This window comes from Pleurodeles waltl, chromosome 6, assembly GCF_031143425.1.
Source record: "Pleurodeles waltl isolate 20211129_DDA chromosome 6, aPleWal1.hap1.20221129, whole genome shotgun sequence".
Taxonomy (NCBI): Eukaryota; Metazoa; Chordata; class Amphibia; order Caudata; family Salamandridae; genus Pleurodeles; species Pleurodeles waltl.
The window spans coordinates 388,252,219-388,273,998 of record NC_090445.1 but is presented as its reverse complement, the minus strand read 5'-3'; positions in this window follow the sequence as shown (position 1 = coordinate 388,273,998).

The following is a 21,780-nucleotide window of genomic DNA, read 5'->3' as shown; positions in this document are numbered from 1 at the left end:
ACTGTAGGCAAATCCTCCAGCTGAGGGAAAACGATGTAGCTCCGCATGTGTTTCAGCAGGGCAGACAACACTCTGGACAACACGTTGGAAAACATAGGCTGGGACATCCCTGATGCATTGGCCACTGTTGTTTGAAAAGACCCACTTGCTAGGAAATGGAGTACTGACAGCACCTGCACTTGAGGGGGGATTCCTGTGGGATGGCGGACAGCTGACATCAGGTCTGGCTCCAACTGGGCACACAGTTCCTGGATTGTTGCACGATCAAGCCTGTATGTGATGATTACATGTCTTTCCTCCATTGTCGACAGGTCCACCAGCAGTCTGTACACCGGATGATGCCACCATCTCCTCACATGCCCTAGCGGACGGTGCCCATGAAGGATAACAGCGAGCACAGAGTCAACCCACTCAGAGGTGCGTAAACACAGCTTACTCAGAAAACCATTCATGACCCGAATTTTGCCTGTATGATTGTTGAGGCAAGGCCTAGGTATGTGTGACGCAGTTAAAAATAAAGCCATGTGGGCCCCTGAAATGGTGGCTGCCTGACCTGTAATGTGGGACAATGGGATGTGAGGTAACTGCGCTGGCGTTGTACACCGTCGCGGTAGGCGGTCGGAGACCGCTGCGCAATTCTGCATTGGTTAACATTGGACCCTATGGGTCCCAGGAGCCAATGACGATGTACGCCCGCGGTGATGGTACAGACCGCAGCGGACGTGACCGCCATTTTCTATCAGTTCAATCAATCGGTACCTGATCTTCGACAGGAGAGGACCTACACTGCAAGTGCTGCTGTGACCTCAGTCTGGAAGAGACAATGGCTCATGCGTCTGGGGAAAGGGCCCCTGCCTTCAGCACAGAGGAGTTGGAGAAACTCGTGGATGAGGTCCTCCCCCAGTACACGCTACTCTACGGTCCTCCAGACAAACAGGTAAGTACTCTGGGAGCATGCTGTATGGGCAATGCCTGTGTGGAGTGGTGTGGATGAAAGATAGGGGGGGAGAATGAGGCGTGCATGAAACGATGGTGAGTGCTTGTGCCACATGGCAAGGATAGGGATGCGGGCCAATGACTGTGTCGGTGCAGTTGGTAATAACTTCTCCTTTGCCCCTGTACAATTCATGTAGGTCAGCGCCCACCAGAAGAAGGATATTTGGCGTGCCATCACCAAGGACGTCCGGACCCTGGGGGTCTATCACAGATGGAGCACCCACTGCCGGAAGAGATGGGAGGACATTCGCCACTGGAGCAAGAAGACGGCAGAGGCCCAGCTGGGGATGGCCTCCCAACGTGGGAGGGGTGCCCGTCGCACCATGACCCCCCTGATGTTCAGGATCCTGGTGGTGGCGTACCCGGAGTTGAATGGGCACTTGAGGGCATCACAGCAGCAAAAAGGGGGTGAGTACACTCTCATTCTGCTGATTCAGCGCGCAGTGGAGGTGTCTGGGTGGGGAGGTGGGCTGTGGGTTTCCCTAGGCCAGGGAGAGTGTGCTAGTTCACTCCCCTTTTTCAGGCAGACCCTGTGGCACCCCACCCCACCTGGGTACAGTGCCAAGTACACCTAGTCAGGCTCCTGTGACATCCATGTGTGCAGATATCGGGCATAGCCTTGTAGGCCATGTCCCAGGGATTGAATAGTGGACCCCAAGTGAGCAGCGTAGTGCAGGGGGCTTCTGTGTCTGTCGTGTCCGCCAACGGTAGCAGTAATGCATGCACTGAACATGTCTTTCTTCTGTCTCCCCCCCCCTTTTTGTGGTCTCCCTGTACATTTGTGCATTAGCATCATCAGGCGGAGGAGCAGTGGCACTGGAGCAGGAGGGAGCTGCATCCCACATGGCCCTGGAGGGCGACACTACGGAGTCTTATTTCACCAGTAGGATGGAGGGCGAGGGGAGCTCCACAGCGGGGACAGAAGCTGACACCAGTGATACGGACTCGTCCTCTGATGGGAGCTCCCTTGTGGTGGCGGCCCCATCTGTGTCCCCCGCATCTACAGGTACAGCCGCCACCCCACCCTCCAGCACCACCCTCCCAACAGCCCCTCAGCCTTTGCCCCGTGCCCGCTCACCCAGGAGGGTGGGCATCTCCTTCGCCCCAGGCACCTCAGGCCCTGCCCCAGTCACCCCTGCTGCCCTCAGAGAGGAGGCCTTTGACCTCCTCAGGTTCCTCACTGTTGGGCAGTTTACCATTTTAAACGCCATCCAGGGTGTAGAGAGGCAGTTGCAACAAACCAATGCATTCCTGGAGGGCATTCATTCTTGTCAGGCAGCCGTTCAGCGAGCTTTTCAGACTCTGGCCTCATCACTGATGGCAGCCATTGTCCCTGTCTCTAGCCTCCCTCCTCCAACTTCCTCCACCCAGACCCAATCCCCTGTACCTCAGCCTACCCCAAGCACACCATCAGACCAGCATGCACACACCTCAACCCACAAAGGAAGCTCAGGCAAACATAAGCACCACATATCCCACAGGCACTCACGCAAGCATCACACACATGCAGACATAACAACATCCACTGCCTCCACAATGTGTCCCCCCCCTCCCTCCCAGTCTCGTCTCCACTCACACCTGCATGCACTACATCTACAGCCACCACTTCCATCACCAGCACACCCCACTCACGTGCAGTCACCACCGCCCTACCATTCACACATCCCCTGTGTCCTCTCCCTGTGAGTCTGTGACGCCACCTCTCAAGGTACACAAACGCAGACACACACCCACCCAACAGCCATCCACCTCACGACAGCCTCCAGCCCATGCACCTTCACCCAAAGTCACCAAACGTACACCTCCCACAACTACTACCTCTTCCTCCAGTCGCAAACCCCCTCCAGCTACCCGTCCCAATGTTCCTAAGAAACTTTTCCTGTCCACCCTTGACCTCTTTCCCTCACCTCCCCCACCCCGTCAGTCTCCTAGGTCCCGACTCTCCAGGTCCCAACCTAGCACCTCAGCCACAGCATCGGCGGGACCAGTGGTGCCAGTAGTCACCGGATTCTGAAGTGCACCAGGCAGCAGGGCAGCCAGTGTGGCAAGGAGCCACAGCACGGACAGTCCCCAACCTGTCAAGCATCAAAAGTTGGCCAGTGCCCAGCGGGAGAGGAGGAAGACAACAGCCAGCAAAGCCGCTCCCAGGGGTCCAGGTGGGAGTGTGGAGTCAACTGCCACATCTTCCGAGGTGGGGAAGGGGCACAAGAAACCTGTCAAGTCTGGGAAGATCAGCATGGCGGAGAAGAACGCCATCAGCCCCGCAGCCCAGGAGCCGGCCAGCAGCAGCCCCGCTGCCCAGGAGGCGACCGCCAGCAGGCCTGCTGGCCCAGACAGGACCGCCAGCATCAGCCCCGCTGCCCAGGAGGCGACCGCCAGCATCAGTCCCGCTGCTCAGGAGGCGACCACCAGCAGCCCCGCTGGCCCAGACAGGACCGCCAGCAGCAGCCCCGCTGCCCAGGAGGCGACCGCCAGCAGCTGAAGCGCTGCCAAAGGCCCCGCCGCCACAGGCACCGCTGCCAAAGAGACAGCCGCCACAAGCACCGCTGCCAAGGACACCACCGCCACAAGCACCTCTGCCAAGGACACCGCTGCCATAAGCGCCGCTGCCAAAGAGACCGCCGCCACAAGCACCGCTACCAAGGACACCGCTGCCACAAGCACCGCTGCCAAGGACACCGCCGCCACAAGCACCGCTGCCAAGGACACCGCCGCCACAAGCAACGCTGCCAAAGACACCGCCGCCACAAGCACCACTGCCAAGGACACCGCCGCCACAAGCAACGCTGCCAAAGACACCGCCGCCACAAGCACCACTGCCAAAGACACCGCCCCAACAAGCACCGCAGGCCCATGAGCGCCAAAAGCACTGACGCTACTGAGGCCGTCACAAGCAGGATGAAGCACACTTGACACAAAGCCCCCTCCAGAACCAGTGGAGTATCACATCCACTACCTCAGTCCTTGGCAGGATGAAGCACTCTGGGCACAAAGCCCCCTCCAGAACCAATGGAGTATCACGTCCACTACCTCTGTCCTTGGCAGGATGAAGCACTCTGGGCACCAAGCCCCCTCCAGAACCAGTGGAGTATCACATCCACTACCTCAGTCCTTGGCAGGATGAAGCACTCTGGGCACAAACCCCCTCCAGAACCAGTGGAGAGTTACATCCACTACCTTAGTCCTTGGCAGGATGAAGCACTCTGGGCACCAAGCCCCCTCCAGAACCAGTGGGGAATCACATCCGCTACCTCAGTCCTTGGCAGGATGAAGCACTCTGGGTACCAGGCCCCCTCCAGAACCAGTGGAGATTGTTATCCACTCGAGAGACTGTGGCTTTGCACTCCCCAGGAGTGAACAGTGGGCAACCCACCCACTGTAGAGACTTGAGAGACTGTGGCTTTGCACTCCCCAGGATTGAACAGTGGGCAGCCCACCCACTGTAGAGACTTGAGAGACTGTGGCTTTGCACTCCCCAGGATGGAACAGTGGGCATGGGCCCCCCTCGTGGATTTGGCGTTGTGCACTCAACCTGCTGAGGTGCCCACCCTTTCCCTTCCCCCTGAGGTGCCTGTTTTATTTCTATCTGATGCCCCTGCAGTGTTCTCTCCGTCATGTTCGGGTATCTTGTGTGGGCCTCGCCCATGCAGTGTGGGCCCAGTGGTCCACGGACTTTAAGGGTGGAACCCCTTGGACTAAAATTCTTGGTGTATATATTTGTAAATTGTGTATGTATATTATTTAACTACTGAATTTTAATATATTACAGTCGTACAGCTCATTTCCTTTTGTCTTTGCATTCTTCCGGGAGGGCTGGGGGGTGTAACTGTAATGTATCATGCTGTATTAGCGTGTGTGTTGTCGTGGGTGAGGGTGTGGGTGGGGGTGTTGTGTGTTGCGTGCATGTGTCACTGTTTTTTCCCTCCCCCCCTCCCCTGTGTCGTAGGTGCAGTACTCACCGTGGTCTTCGTCGCTTGCATTCATTCTCCTTGTAGAGGAGAAAGAAGATAATGGCTGGAAAATTGTGGAGCTCTGGTTCCATGGCGTCCTGGTTCCTCGTGGGGTGTGCAGAGGTGAGCGTTTTCCCTTCGAAGTCCTGTTTCCGCCGTGTTTTTGTTTGCGGTGAATCCGCCCTGGAAAAGGTGGCGGATTGGTAGGTTGTGATACTGTGGGCGGTACATTGTCTCACACCTGTCTGTTGGCGGTGACCGCCACGCTGTTTGTTTGTACAGCTGTGGCGGTCGGAGTGTTAAAGTGGCTGTCTTTGTTGGCAGTTTCCGCCACAGTCGTAATTCCATTTTTTTTCCGCCGGCCTGTTGGCGGTCTTACTGCCGCTTTAACACCAACCGCCAGGGTTGTAATGACCACCTAAATGTTTAAAAACATACTAAAGAGACTTTAAGTCAACCATGACAAGCACAGCAGGCCAAAGTAAAATCATACATTGGATGTTAGTTAGATATAAAAAATATTTCAATCATTGTGGCATGGAACTATAGTCATGATCTTGAAGACTAGCTCCAAAGTCACCTAGTAAAAAGTCATCAAAAAAAAAGGCCAAATCATCTGATGTAAGATCAATCACTTGGGCGGATGGATTCACGGAGCAAAAGTGCGCAGTAATTTCATGTGCAGGTCCCCCTGCATCATTGCCATTGTCCGTAGATGGAAGAGCCAACTCTGAGTGTTCATAAGTGGCCTCGCGGATCAGCCTTAGTCTCATGGGGCACGACCGTGTATGAACCCTCATTCGGGACATCAGCAGTTCTTGGTCCACAGGAGAAACTGGCAAGACGGTAACACACACTGTTGGCAAATGTTCGAAGAAGCACCATACGCAGCGAAAGAAAGGCTGCATGCACCGGATGAGTGGCCAAAATGACAATGACCAATTCCACTCTATTTCCTCCAGCAAGGAAACATCGAAGATTTGAACCATGCGTTCATGGTACAGTTGTGCTGGTGGCAGCGGCTCCATAGCTCTGTGTAGCTGTAAAGAAACAACCGCTGCGAATCGGAAAAATAGCAGTAGTATTCCTCCAAATTATGCCAAAATTACAGGAAAGCCACCAAACACACTTGAAAAGAGTGAATGGATGGCTGACGGGATGACTCAGAAGATAGTCTGGAAGACGGACACAAATCCCGACCCGACAGCCTTAAAGAAATGTACAATCCCAGTAGTACTCGAGGCATTGAATATTCTGGATACCAGCTCACCAAAGTGTTTGGGGAAGTTGGTATTTAATAGGGATTGTATCTCGGCTGATGATCTCGCAATCTGGAGAACATATGCCTCTCTAGTGGATGTCAACGCAACCTGTTTTTGAAACAGTAGCGCCTTTAGCCTACTCAGCTTGTCATAATTTACATTAATAGTATCAATGTGAGGCCACATTTCTGATACCTTTATCTCTTGTGTGGGGGAGAATAAAACATGTCCACAGCATGTAACGACCCCAGAGACCGAAATTGTGTAGGCAATGCCCGGTTGCATACCTCAACAGCTTTGATCGCTCAGCACTACATAACTGCCATTGGAAAGCACAGAAAATGCTGGTCGAATCAAAGAAACTGGAGTACCCTTCAGAGAACATGTCAAGTTTGCGACCCTCGCATTGCAGTGGCCGTGAAGGGACACCTGCTTGCAGATCATAGAATGACTAACAGTAGTCTCACATTCACTTCCGCTAAGAAAGACCTCTGTTTCGCCATTCAGACATTTATAATCAAAAGGCAACTCCCAATCTTCCTTAATATAGCTATCACCCAAACTCTCATTTCTGCCCACGGGCAGATGTTTCAAGCATTTCAAAAAATGAAAGGTGGATATGGGCAGATAAATAATGCCATGTGTGAGCCAGACAGTCGAAGGACTCTCTGCTATTGTAAAAGGCAATTTTTCCAACTTTTCTATATGAAGCATGGTGAAACTCGTTTCCCTTTTGCCCATTGTCTGTTGTTTCTCGGATAAATTAAAAGCAGCAAACAATTCACTACTGTTAATGTATCTCCAAGGAACACGCCATTTTTCAATGTTTGTAACGTCCAACCAAGCTGTATAATAGAACGCCGCTGACTTTGTCCATGGTATAAACGGGACATGTCTGACTGAATGATATCAATCGTAGATGACACTATGTTTGTGAGTGAATAAATTCTGTTGGACAGGGTGTTCATGCCGTTATCAACAAATGCCAAAGCCATTTCTAAGTTTTCCTTATCTCTCTGCCTTAAACGTGAAGCAGCTTCTATTTGGGAAAGTTTCCTTATCTCATTATACATAGAATGTACAAATCTTTTAGAGCGCTGTTTCCTAGGACCTAACAGGAAGTCCTGCAAGTCTATATCTTCAGAAAGTGTGTTCAGGTGTTCTTGAACTGTGGCTAATGTGTTAGACTGTACCCATTGTTGACACAGTTTACCCACACTGTTTGTAGTAATTATCCCCGTGTGTTGACCTGAGATGAAGCAAGGATCTGGCCGGCTAATCTTAAAACCCCCTGAGGAGTTTAAAAAACGAGGCTGACATCCATTGGTGTCTATTGGCTAAACTTACTACCCGCCGGGACTGGAAAGTGAAGAATTATAGGTACCAGCCTGAACCTTTGCATCTAGCTCTTCTTCGGTGTTGTTCAGGAAGAATAGGCAATCATTAAATTTAGCCGGTGTGGGGATGCTGGGCGTGTTCATTTATTTTATTTTTGCTAACCCGAAGCAGAACGTCTGTTGAACAGTGTCATTTAAAAAAATCATTCGTACAGGAATCATGCATGCTCTGAACAAGGCTTCCCTACCCTGTATTTGCCAATCTTGTGTCCCCCGTACACTCTTTAAATCAATATTGTTCTTCCAGTAATCGTAACCTTTAATGGTAAGACGGGAAACAAAGGCATCTGAATATATCAGTTTTGTATTTGTTAGCAAAACTTTCCTAATTTTTGAAGGAGACAATTTGAAAAAATATGACTCGGAATTTCTTGTATCATGACCAGAAAAATAAATGAATTTTTAAAAATAATTTTCTGTGCTCCCCACCGGTGGCGTTGAACAATGTTCCCACTGTGGGTAATTAAGTACAGGTCTATGTCTAGTTGCACGGTGCAGGTAGTAATATCTCCAATTATTGTAGCAGAACATTTCCCCATAATTCATTGTATTTACATACACATCATCACTTTCAAATATTGAATAGTCCTTCATTTCAGTTAACATAGAATCGACTGTCTGGACATCCCAATCATCAGATACAACACCGGGTGTGATAACATCTGTCATGGATATTTTGAATACATATGGAATTTGAAAGACCTCAGTAGGCCGGTATATTTCAAAGGGAACTTTGGCCCACACAATCCCATCAGAAACAGGTACAGCTGAAATGTTCACCGGGGACAAATCTCTGCCAACCCTGTTTGAGGAGTGATGTGGAGTTAAAACATCATCTACTGACGCTACAATTGCACGTTCAGGAATGTAATGACCATTTATAAGTAAGAAAATAGTTCCAGGGATATATCAAGTAGTTTGTTTTAAGCCATAGATATAGCTTGTGTGTCTTTGAATCATTTTCAATCGCTTGAGTGGACGAGTCTGAAGGAAAGTCATCTATGTCGATGAAGTAACCAGAGACAGTCTCTGCAAAAACAGAAGCAAGTTCAGTACTTGTAGATGTGTTCACTTCACGTGGTGGCTCTGGGTAAATAGTGCCATCAGTCTGTGTTGTATTGGTGTATAAGACAACCAATTCCTGACCAGGTGTTGTCATGGTAGTGGTGACTGGAACCAGCAAGAGCTCATTCTCGATCCTCCCCAAGGTCGAGGAGGAATTTATAGCATTGTTGGAAATTGTGGCATAGTCCATAGTAGTGTTGTTCACTCTATTCTGAAGAGGAATGTCCTGTTGGGTAGTGAGAGGGGATCGGGAACTACCCAAGGGACCTCTGGGTCTACTGTGCACGATCGGCCACATGGTGTAGTTTGACATTGTCAATTGAATCAAATCTGTTTCCTCAGGAACCAGGTAATGGTGATAATATTACACTTCTGGTACCTTGTATTCCCAAGACTGAGACCGGTGCTCTATAGGATGGACTGAATTCCTTCTTTACAGCAATATTTTCCCAAACCAGATCCCCAACTTTAGGAATCCAGCCAGTGGAAGTTGTTTGAATATCCCTTGTTCCTAAGATGGCAGCACTGGTGGATGATTTTTCATCTCTAAATTGTTGAAGCTCATGTAAGACAGTGAGACATTCATTTATGTCAAAAGGTGTTTCTGCTGCCACCATACCAGAACCATCAAGATTCGGGACATACGTAGGTATTCCAAAGAGAACCCCATAGGGAGTTTGTCCCCCCAAGGACCGTCTTGACAGATTATTCAGTGCTCTCTGGACCCCTTATAGGCAATGAAGCCAGCTGCGGCCAGAACCTCATACTCTAGCTGTTAAGGACTGCTTTAGGTCATGGTTCCGCCTCTCCACGACCACATTTCCCTCGGGATGGTATGGTGAGGAGTAATGGAGTTCAACACACATCGTCCACATGGTGTCTCTGATTGCCTTAGAGGCAAATAGGGGCCCTGGTCCGAGTGGAATGCTGCAACCTCATATGTACTGATAAAGATCAGCAAATCTTTTATAACAGTTCGAGCGTCAGTCGACCGCTGCCGGCATACCCACAGGAATCTAGAACAAGAATCTACAGCGACTAGGATGTATTTGTATGCACCATCCAGTTGGAGTGGACCACAGTGGTCCAGGTACACACATTGTAATGGCCTACTGGACATTACGAGGGATGTCTGAGGTGGGTGTTTGATATTGGAGCCCTTTATCTGCTGGCAGATGTCACAAAAAAGGACATATTACTTTGTCTGTTTATATAGACCCAGCCATCAGAATCTCTTCTGTAAGAGTGTTACCATGGCCAAAATACCAGCATGAGCAGAAGCGACACCCTTGTGTGCTGCTTTTACTAGATCTAATCTCTGGTCTTCGTTGGGGATTGCTCGATCTCAAACCCTAGGAAGTGTTGCATAAGCAACATTCTGTGCATTGATGTGGTACGAATATTTTGTAAGGTACCCTTTCGGGCGAGACTTGCCTTCAGTCGAAGCTTTCACAGCAGTCACTATTTCATTATCCAATCTTGTATGGGAGGGAGTCACTGCAGCCACTGAAGCTACTGCGGTAGCTACTGCGAACTTGGCTGCTTCGTCAGCCATAGTATTACCGATAACGTGTACTCCTACACGTTGGTGGCCCAATGTATGTACTACATGGATGCACGGCAGCTTATCCTTAAGATCAGACACTCTCCCCCACAATGTCTTGTGTTTTATGGTGTTCCCTTTAGAATCTCTAAACCTGTTCAGTTTCCAATGATTAAGATAATCATTGTAAGACTGAACACAGTAATATGAATCACAGACTATCTGGGTCTGTTTTTTCTAGCGCTAAAATAAGGGCTTGGAGTTCGGCTAACTGAGCTGTGCAGTCCCATAGGGTCTGCATGAAGGTATTATGAGGCTGGAAGACTCCATCCTTCATCACTCCACTCACAGCTGTGCAATCGGCTGAGTATTGATGGTACCTACAGCTGGCTGGGCTGAACCATCAGTATAAATGACAGAATCATAGTTGTCTAAAGGTAAAAGATGTAGAGGAGCGGGGCACTCTTGTTCATATTGGAGAAATTCATGTGTCTGAAGTTTCGGATCAAAAATTTAATCTACATCAGAAGCTGTCAGAGAGGCCGCCCACTGAATCCAGCGTAGGTGTGATGCTTTAGCGTAAGGAACTCTCGCTTTGGTGACGGCCTCCAGTGCTGGCACCGGGGTAACGACAATGATGCGTTTCCCTAGACAAGTGGTCTCTCTTTTATGACAGCCATCTGTACTGCAGTTAGAATTTTTTCTATGGGTGCAATGCGTTGCTCTGCATTCGAGTATAAATGTGATTTATATGCTATGGGCACCATGTCATCCTCATTGAAGGTGACATATGTAAACCCAAGGGCACCAGCAATTATTCTGTTGACAAAATTCTTTTTATTTTCACAGGTGTGTAAGTGTTTAGCTTCTAGCATGTCCTGTTGCAAATCCCTAAGGATGCGCGTGTGTTCAACTGTACAGTGTCTGCTAGAAAAATCTGGACGTGTTGAGTCGTATAGTGGCTTGATACGTTGTGCATAGTCTGGAATGTATGTTCTGCCAAAATGAAGGAAACCAAGTAAAGACTTTAGTTTCCTTGGTGTGTTTGGTGGGTGCAGTTGTGCACATTTCTCGAGGAAGTGTGGGGCCTGGCTCTTTTGTTCATTTGATAGCTCGTATCCCAGGAACAATACACTGAGAAAGGCGATCTTGCTTTTCTTAAAGTTGAATTTATAACCAACTCCTGCAAACCCCAAAATTATTCGATCGACCCTTACAAGATGAATGTTCGGGTCGTCGTCCATGAGATGAATGTCGTCCACATAAGATAACGCCTCCAGGTCAATATCATGTAATAATAATGTTACTCGGGCAGAGAACAGTCCTGGACTATTCCTATAGCCCTGGGGTAAACGTCAAAATTGTTTTTGTGAGCCAAATGAGAATGCACTCAGGTCCCGACTTTCTTCTGCTAAATTCTGGCAGAAGAACCCGTTGGAGATGTCCAACGTTATTTTATATTTTTTGCGCACTATGTTATTATTATTATTGTATGACTGTTTAAGTGTCTGTAATCTAAGACTATTCTATACAAATGGTCTGGCTTTGCAACCTGGAATAATGGATTATTCATTGCAGAGGCGCATGGCTCAATTACCCCCTGATATTCTAGCTGTGTGATGATTTCCCTCACTGGAGCTTTAGCCTCATGTTTGACTGGATATTGTACCTGAGGCTGGGGTGTAGACCTGATATGTATTATATGACACAGAGAATCCCTGTCCCAACCTATATGATTGCGATATAATGCAGGTGCCTGCGCTAGAGCCCATCTGACAGCGTAGGCTTCCTTTTCCCCCTCTGGAACAAGATTAGAGAAAGAAGGCAAAATGACATTTTCCCCATGTGGGAGCTTACAGGCGTGTTCGGGTGGCCAATCTCTTTCGGCCAATAGGATGTCACAAATAAGTTTGTTCTAAAAGATCACACCGATGGTGCATTCCAGGTCTCCCTCAATTTGGATCTTTAGATCATAAAGTTTATCTGGTGGGAGTATGCGCTCATCCGCCGTTACAACTGCAACAACATCTCTAGTTGCTGTTGCATCCAGATGAGCTTTCAGACTCTGGCGACATATTGTGACTTCTGCTGCACTGTCTAGCAGTGTCACTACCCATGTGTTGTTCTTCAGCAATGTTCTCAAGTGTATTGGCATTTTTAAGTGATAGTGCTGCCACCTTGTTCTTTTTAAACTGTGGCTTTTGTTGCAAAGTCTTCTCTTCTTTTTTGACTGTAGACTGTGGTGAGTCTTTCTTTTGTTTCATGTAGTCAGGATGTTGGTCAGGACGGCCTCCTCTCTCGCTACGCCTATCCGGAGCATTCTGAAAGGAACAAGAGGGACGTCAATCAGTATATCTATCAGGAGCTCTAATATTCTCCCTATTTCTGAGAGTATATCTCCTTTCGGAGTTCTCCGGATGTGGAGAGTCTGCTCTCTGCTTTTGTCTCTCTTTAAATTGTTTTGGCTTCTCCCTGGACTTTTTTAAACCCTCTTGTGTCTGTTTTGTACCTTCCTTAGGGGTGGTACTCTGTACTTTCAATTTCTTTGGCTTGGCTCCCAGACTATCCCATCCTATACTAGTATAGGTATCGGAAATAATTTTTAGTAGTTGTCTCTCTTGATCCAAATGTGGAGTTTCTCAGAGACGCTGGCATATAGCCAATGCTACCGCTTCCCCTTTAATGTTACTGAGTATTATCGAGGATACTGTGTCAAAATTACGCATCAATTTCATCCCCAAATCTAGGGCAGGTGCTGCCCCATGCTCATTCTGTATTTGTTTTAACACCTCGGGGAAATTGGCAAGTGTCAGGGTACCATGTGTGGTAGTATATATTGCAGCAAAGACTGTACCCCATGTGGCACAGTCATCCAGCGAGGGAACCATCCCAAAGGACAAGCAAATTGTTAAAATTCTATGTTTCTCGTGTGGTCCCATATGAGGAAACACAGCTTCCACCTGATTTGTTTTCTGGGCTATCCAATAAGGTATTTTCTCCCGGTCTGTGGGTACTTTACCCATAATAGTATGTACTGTTTGTGGATTAATCCCAGTAGCCAATTGGTATCCAGCAGGTGCTGGTGGTGCTGGACGCACTGGCGATGTGTTCAAAGTCCGCATTACGAACTGAACAAGCCATCTATATAACGTTACTACTTCATAATATAAGTTTCGCAGATCTGCTGCTTGCAAATTTTGTATACCCGGGTGAGGTGTGTATGTGGCTAACATAGGCCACGTAGGTCCGTCATTACCTAAGGGACCTAATCTCATGCGTTGTATTACATGTGGTAGGGTGCCTTCAAACCAGTTCTGATGCTCCTGATAAGTGAGTGGTATTTCATGATACTGGTATGCTTGGTACCGTTGAGGTACATTCGTGTCAACACCAGGGCAGTGCGCGCTCTACGGGCGACTAGAATGCAAAAACCCAGTACTTACAAGATAACGTAATTTATGCATTGTGCTGATATGCTGTTGTTTAACCTTTTGCATTGCAGAGTTCAATCCTGAAGACTTATTTTCAAGGTGCTTATAAATACTGTTCATTTGCAATGTATTGTTGCAGGCTTTCAGAGTGTGTCAGGGTGTGGTCCCTTTCCAGGGCCTTCTAGAAGCTTTCCCCGCAGCATGCCTGGGTGTGGTTTGTGGGCTGGGCCAAGACTCTATAAAAGGGAGCCAGCCCAGCTCCACGTGCTCACTATTCAGAGGTCCCGGTGCAGAGCAGCAGCAACTTCCTGAGCTCCTGTTCCGGAGGCCTACTTTGATCTTCCAGGCCTTGACCTTTCACTTTGTCGGTGATTCTAGATCAGGGCGGTAAAACGGAGGTCGGGCTGGGCCCCCGATCTCGTTCTCGAAGGCTTTCGAGTTCTTGGGCCTAATTTGCAAGATAAATCAATTTGACTCTTATGTGGGTGAATGTGCGCACAACGTTTTATGGCATTTTCATGCTGACACTTGAATCGGCAAAACGCGCAATTCATTTCCTGTACTTAACTCATGTTATTCATTGTACGCTACCATTTATTGACATTCATATGGTGGCCTTCGAATCAGCAAGATGCGCGATTCATTTCCTGTGGTTACTTCGTGTCATTCATTGTACGCTACCATTTCTTGGCATTCATATGGTATTATTCGAATCGGCAAGACGCACGATTCATTTCCTGTACTTAACTCATGTTATTCAATGTACGCTACAATTTCTTGACATTCACATGATGGCCTTCGAATCGGCAAGACGCGTGATTCATTTCTTGTGCTTAGTTCATGATATTCAGTGTGCGCTACCATTCCTTGGCATTCACATGGTGGCCTTCGAATCTGCAAGACGCGCAATTCATTTCTTGTGTCTAATTCAAGATATGCATTGTGTGTTACCATTTCATGGCACTTATGTGGTGACATTCGAATTGGCAGAATGCACAATTAATTTCTTGTGTTGAACTCATGCTACTCATCGTGCGCCAGCATTTCATGGCATTCACTTGGTGGTACTCGAATGGTCAATACACGCAATTTATTTCTTCTGTTTAAATCACAATGTTCATTGTGCGATACCACTTCATGGCATTTACTTGGTGGCCTTCAAATCGGCGAGACGCGCGATTCATTTCTCGAGTATAACTCATGGTATTCATTGTGCACAGTCATTTCATTGGCATTTAAAAACCTTTGTGAAAATCTGCAATGTGCGCAATTCATGTTCCTGCATTTTAAGAAAACTAAAGTGTTAGAATTCTAGATGTTATATTGTGTGTGCATAATAATTCCCTCAAGTACAATTCATATGGTGTTATAGAAATCATTCAGATTATTTCCTGATCCTCATGCAAAAGACTATAATTGAATTTGAAAGCGTAATTCTAGAAGGTTCTGATGATTCTAATTCATGTGTAACATTTCATTGAGTGGTTCATTGGAAAGTTGAATTAATCTTTCTTGATTCCCTCACAGGTATCCAGTCATCTTGAGGCCTAGTTATTTCAGTCCATGCTTAAGTTATCCATGTTTCCAGTATGACAATGCTTAGAGTCATAGTTTAGTAACGATCAATATAATATAATCTTGATATTGTGTGTTTTAACCTTTTTGCTTCCTACAGGTCTCCTTCCCAGCTGTTCCCTTCTTAATCCCCTTTTCCCCACTTGGACTTTCTTAGACTCTGTGACATTCTAATCAGAGTATTGGAGCTGTCTTGTGGTGGACATGTTGGGAACGTGCACAGACCCTGAGGATCTGGTGACTCTGACAATTAGCAACTCGATATGTGTGGAATGTGACTAACCTGCGGTCTTCCTCAGGAAAGGTGATCCAGGAGTAGAATGTTTCTGTTTGGTAAGCCTCATTAACTTCTACTATGAAAGTGACATCCCTGCCCTCTTCTTCAAAGCCATGCGCTACTAGATGTAATGTTAATGCTTGTCTAGCATTCTCAGGAATTTCTATGTCCATTTTTTTTTATGTAGAGATGGAACACCAAGTGGGGAGCATATTCCTTTTATGAGTTCGAGCTAAAATAACCTACAGCCTAATTGGGTGTTCAGCTGAGGAGGATTTCCCAAAGACCACGAACGTCTCCATATAATGGTACTTAGGGTACCTGTCGTCTGTGAGACAGTGATAGTCGGAGTACCCATAAATTAGTGCCTAAACACCATCGTTGGTGGGGCCATGTCATAGTTTGGACTCTCACTCTAGGCAAGACTGCTGGTTCAAGAATGACAGTACTTATGTTTGTAGGCTGCTATGCCTATCCTACAACAAGTTGCAACGGTAATCCCAACCCCTCCGGCTCACTAGCAGTACCTCACCAAAAACCCAAACAGTTAAAGGTGATTTGTGGCAGCCATTTACGCATGGACTCAGAAGTATGACATCTCAGGGAGTGTTGTGGTTAAACAGAGACTACCCCTTTCTCACAGATATATCATGGCTCAACCAAACACAGGCAATAACGAAGATGCAGTAATGTTTCAATAGTTTTCTATTTAATACAATGTGGTAAATGGCATGGGCTGCAACGATTAAGATAATGAACAGTGCAAGAAATTGAATTGTAAAAACGAGAGTCCTGATTCTGAAGACCCCCACCATCTTGCTTTAGCATGGAAAGACATAAAGTGTATAATAGTACCCTATTGTGATAGGCCTAACCTTCTACCTAGAAGGGAGCTGGGTATGTTAAACCTAATCTGCCAATGTCATGTCCCTGGAAGGAACCCCCAACCCTTGTTACCTTGAAATGAGGTCTCGAGCTCAGATTTCGGAAGAACACGAAGTCCGGGTCAGCATCAAGGCAACGTGCAGCATCAATAGCAGCGACGGTATCTGGTCCGAGTCCCTCTGATTATCTGTCTAAAGTGTGATGTATTTAGACAGATTTACTTGGACCCCTGACGTAGGTTGTTCCAAAACAATTGATAACGCCGCATTCTTGGGACGGTAATTTTGAATGTGAGCACTAACAGTTTGTTTGTCTTTGTTGAATGAGTTGACGCCTTAGCACGGTGACACTGATAATATAACTCTAAACAAAAGGGCCTAACTGTAAAAAAGGCAGCCATCTTAGAAGAATTAATTAAATAAATGGTCTAAGACAGAGCAAGCTAAGTAGGTTAAAAGTCACTAGGTGAAGGGGGCACAAGTCTGCAATCCAAAGGCTAAGCTAACTCCTGTTATCCCCTTAAAACAAACTAGGATTCACTACAATCTCTTTTGGATGATGTGAAATCTCAAATACCATTGTCAACAGGCAAAAGAATGGCCAGTGCCTAGCTTCTTAAATGGGAAACAAGAACACTTGAAGAGACCTGCCTATGTGGACTGATGAGAGGTACACTGATTAAAATAATGCAGGGTAGTGACTCAAGTGGCACACTCTAATTGTTTGTGTTCTGGATATGTCCCATGATAGACACAGTTGATATTTTTGTTTGGATTATCTGCTGGGTACATGCACCTAGTTGCCATGTTGCCTTGGGCTCTTATTTAATTATATACCTCTATGCCACCCTATACTTCACCCTCTGACTCATCCTGCACCTTGTTTACTTTGACTTTCCAATGTTGTCATTGTCTTTTTGCATTACACAGTCCTTTTCTTCTTCAATGAGCCTCTTTCAGTTCAGCCCTACACTCAAGACAGACAATGCCAGAAGAATGCAGATGAACTATCCATTTGCATACATTACCATTTTTATTTTATTAAAATGCTTTTGGAATGGTGTAGGTTATCAATATCTTAAATTTTTCCAGTCAGTGTGACAGTCACCTAACTTGGGAGTCTTGGGCTGAGAAAGAGAAAGATGGTTTGAATTTGATCAATGAACTGCTGTCCTTCTTCCATTACAGATGGGATACGATCATGGACTCAGTGACTGTTGTGTTTGTCACACTTTCAGCTTTCCTTATTTTCCCCCCACCCATTTATAAATGAAAATCTTAACCCACTGCTCCCAAAGTGTGTGATATATTTTGCTGTTAATTTTCACAATCAACATATCTGAAACTTGGCAGGGCAGATGTGGGTAAAGTTATACTGACTGATCAGGCAATTGCAAATGTTCCTAAGCCACACCTGCTACCTATGTGTATAATACATATAGGGACTGATTACAACTTTGGCGGAGGTGGTTAATCTGTTTCAAATGTGACGGATATCCCACCTGCCGTATTACGAGTCCATTATATCCTATGAAACTCGTAACACGGTGGGCAAGATATCCGTCACATTTGGGACGGATTAACCCCCTCCGCAAAAGTTGTAATCAGGCCCATAGTGTAGAGAATAAATTACAGTAGTTTGCCAAGGATTGGATCTGTGCACTTTTTCACCATAAACTATGCCCTATAGATTCTACTGAAGTAACCGTCTTCTGAAACCTGAGACTTGAGGGCTTCATTATGCTTAGTTCAGTAATAAACTCTCTACCTTGATGAATGTTCTATTATAATGATAGGTTCTATCTTGAACTTTCCACTCACTGTGTGTGATTCCTTTAGTCTAGTTGCCTGAAACTCAGGAGACTCCTTAGAATGGTTCACAAGCATCATTCAGAATAGGAACATTGTTTTTCCAGTGATGTCTACCCTGTTAGCAGTAGGTCACCACCAGCACTAAGGCCCTTTGGGAACAAAACAGCTTTAGAGTATTGTGCTGATTGGGAGAGGTGCACTTTTTATACTCAGGAAAGAAGAAATTCTAAGAACATGGCAGACGAATTGTTGTTTTGGCTCTGTGTTGGAAGACACCATTAATAGTCAATAGTTGCAGTGTGTATGGCAAGGACAGCAAGTATTCAACTTTTAGTAATGGGAGTGTATGTGCTGCTTATCCTGATTAAGCCATTAAAATGAGGGGCAGCATTTAGCATAGTCACTTTTCCAGAAGTGATTGCAAGGGGGTGAACTGGAGGAGGAGATTTATAACCTGGCATGAGAGATCAGGTAGAGACAGACTAAAGAGAGGACAGTGGGGATGGGACAGTTGTACAATAGCTAAACTAAAAAGACACATATACATGAAAAAATAGACCCACTTATTATGATAAAATATTTACTTCCAACTCTCACCTCTCACAGCGTGCCACCCCCTCTCTAAATGCTAAAAACCCCAGTAAAATAATCTATAGAAAAACTAACCGATCCCCAACTTTTTTTTCTCACCTTCACCTCAAGCAACACTCCCACCCTTGCTTAAAGATATTATCCCTCTATGACCTACATCCAGCTTAAAATGACATGCTGGGTGCTGAGAAGGAACCACAGGAATTTGTTCACCTCCTCTATCATTCAGGACTTACTGCAGGTGTGCCACTGTGGTGGTAGGGGGAGTGGCTGCTATAGAGCTTTGCTGCTGCAATGGTGTGGCTGGGATGCCTCGTACTGGTGACCGAAGGTGATGGCAGCTTGTCCATCTCTTCTTCTTCCAGGGTCACCAGTCAGTGAACTTCATTGTACTGGCCTTCATCTTCTGGAGCAGCAACAGAGCAGATAACACCTGCTAGGGCTCCGAGGCCAGGTCTCTGGTAATAGCAGCTAGAGGATCCAAGGAAGGAAAAATATAATCTGAATTATAATACTCACTGCAAACATTTGTTTATACAGTCAAATAGTAAAACAAAATTGTAGGTTCCCTAGGGCCACAGGACTTTTTTACATGACTCTTTGTCACCAGTCCTTTTCCCCACAGATAATTCACGAAGGGCAGTATGGGGTATGAATTAATCCGTGATTTGTGAGAGAATGCAGCCCTTTTTTGCCATCCCATTTAGAACTTTCCACACACTTTTGATTCTCTTCCTAACATCACTTGTCTTGTTTTTTAGTCATTGTCACCCACTTTAATTGACAGTCATGTAACATTAAAAAATTACACATTTTTCTGAGGCTGGTTTGACAGTCATGGTGGATGAAATCATAAGAGTAGAGTGGACAATTGTTTGGAGCCAAAGTCAAATATAGTCCTCTCAGTAGGAAAATTACAATATGGCAAAGTATAGTTGACAGAGTGAATGCTGTAGGCACCACCTCACGCACAAAAGAAGAAATTAGGAGGAGGTGTAATGACCTGAGGGGGAAGGTGCATTCTCTGGCCTCCAAGCAACACCTGGAGGCCCAGAAGACTGGTGGTAGTCCTCCCAGCACCCCATTAGAACTCTTTCCCTGGGAAGTGAATGTCTTTATTATCCTGCATTCTGAGGACTTGACAAAAATAGCTAGGGAAACTATTAGTTGAGTTACACCTCAATAATAGTCACAACACTTCAATGCCCTGTATGCTCTTATCTCAGCTTTAGCCAATGTGTTGTCTATCTACTTTCCTAACATGCAATATCCAAAGTGTCAGAGACCTTTGATTGTCAATGTGTATTGTTGTATATAATATCAATCTCCATTACATGTCATATGTTGGAATCCAAATTACTAATAAGTGTGTTATTAGTAAAACATAATCCCGGGACCCATGGTATGTGGCAATATGTAAATGTGTGGTCCAGCATAACTGGGGGTTAGCAACAGGTATGTAAAATTAGCCATTTGTCAAGTGTTGGGAAATAGAGATTGACATGACTACAGCTGTCATGAGGCCCTGTTTCTGTAACAAAAAACAAGAAACTATAGTGATCTTGCCCATTTGCACTTGTTTGCCATGTTACCTTGGAGTTTACCACTTTTCTAGTACTGGGAGTTAGAAAGTGACATGACCAAAACTACCATGAAGCCCTGTTTCTGTAGCTCAAAACAAGAGACTATTGCGTTCCTGCCCATTTTCACTTGTTTAGCATGCCACACCAGAAATTTACTTCTCATGGACTGAGCAATCTACATATTGGCCCTAATTATGAGTTTGGCAGTCTTTTGGGAAGACTACTGCGGTGGCGGCCACCAAAAGGCTGCTATGGTGGTGGTATTCCGACCACCATATTAAGAGTCACACACTGAAGACTGACAAAAAACAGCCACGAATCAAAGACCGCCAGGACACTCGAAGGCGGTAAACAGACAGTTCCACCACCAGCACCACCAGCCCAACAACTTTCCACCCACCCGACTATAGCCACAAATCAGCACAGCAGTCCTTCTACTCCGGAAAACCATTGGCGGTTCAAACCGCCGTGCTCAGCAATCCACCTCAGATAGAACACAACAGCATATTGGCCAGTTCAGACACCCCGCACCTGACACACATTCAAACATCAGACGCACCTGCTTAGTGCACTATATAACACCACCCCAACACAACCTACAATCCTTTGTGACAAAAACCACAGACAGAGACAGCAAGAACACAGAATGGAATTACTTAGCACATTTACACCATAGGCACATACACATGTCACACTAGCCACACACCACACACCAAACAAATGCACCATGACCACTATACACAGATCACTACTGCACACAAACACCACAACCAACCAATCACCCCACACTGCACCCTTGCACACACAACACCCACCCACAACACAACCACCATGCCTGTCAAAATGCCCACGCTGCACAGACGATGAGTTGAGGGTCATGAAACTGTCAGAGACGAGCCACAACTCTTAGGCGCACTGGTACAGCAAACCTCCATAGCCAGGAAAATGGAGTTATGGCAGAGAATAGTCGACAGGGTCAACTCAGTGGACTACCATCCATGCAAGACATCAGGAAGAAATGGAACGACCTACTGGAGAAGGTGCATTCCATGGCATCCAGACACCAAATTGCCATGCTAAAGACTGGCAGTGGGTCCCCACCTCCTCCCCAGAGTTTGCATCGAGGGAGAAGAAGGTCTTGGACATCCTGCATCTTGAGGGTCTGGCTGGAATACCCAGAGGACTGGATTCTGGTAAGTAACCAAAACGCCCCTGGCACAATTTCATCTGGTCCAGCATGCTTCCCCACCACCCAATCACTCCCCAATTCACCCTATCTTCCACTCCATCTCTCACCTAATCAACTAATGCCCCTCTCCTGCATGCCACACCACCACCCAACCACAATGCCCACACACGCATGGATAGCACTGTCAAATGAAAATCACTAAGAGTCCCACAATGCACCTGCCCT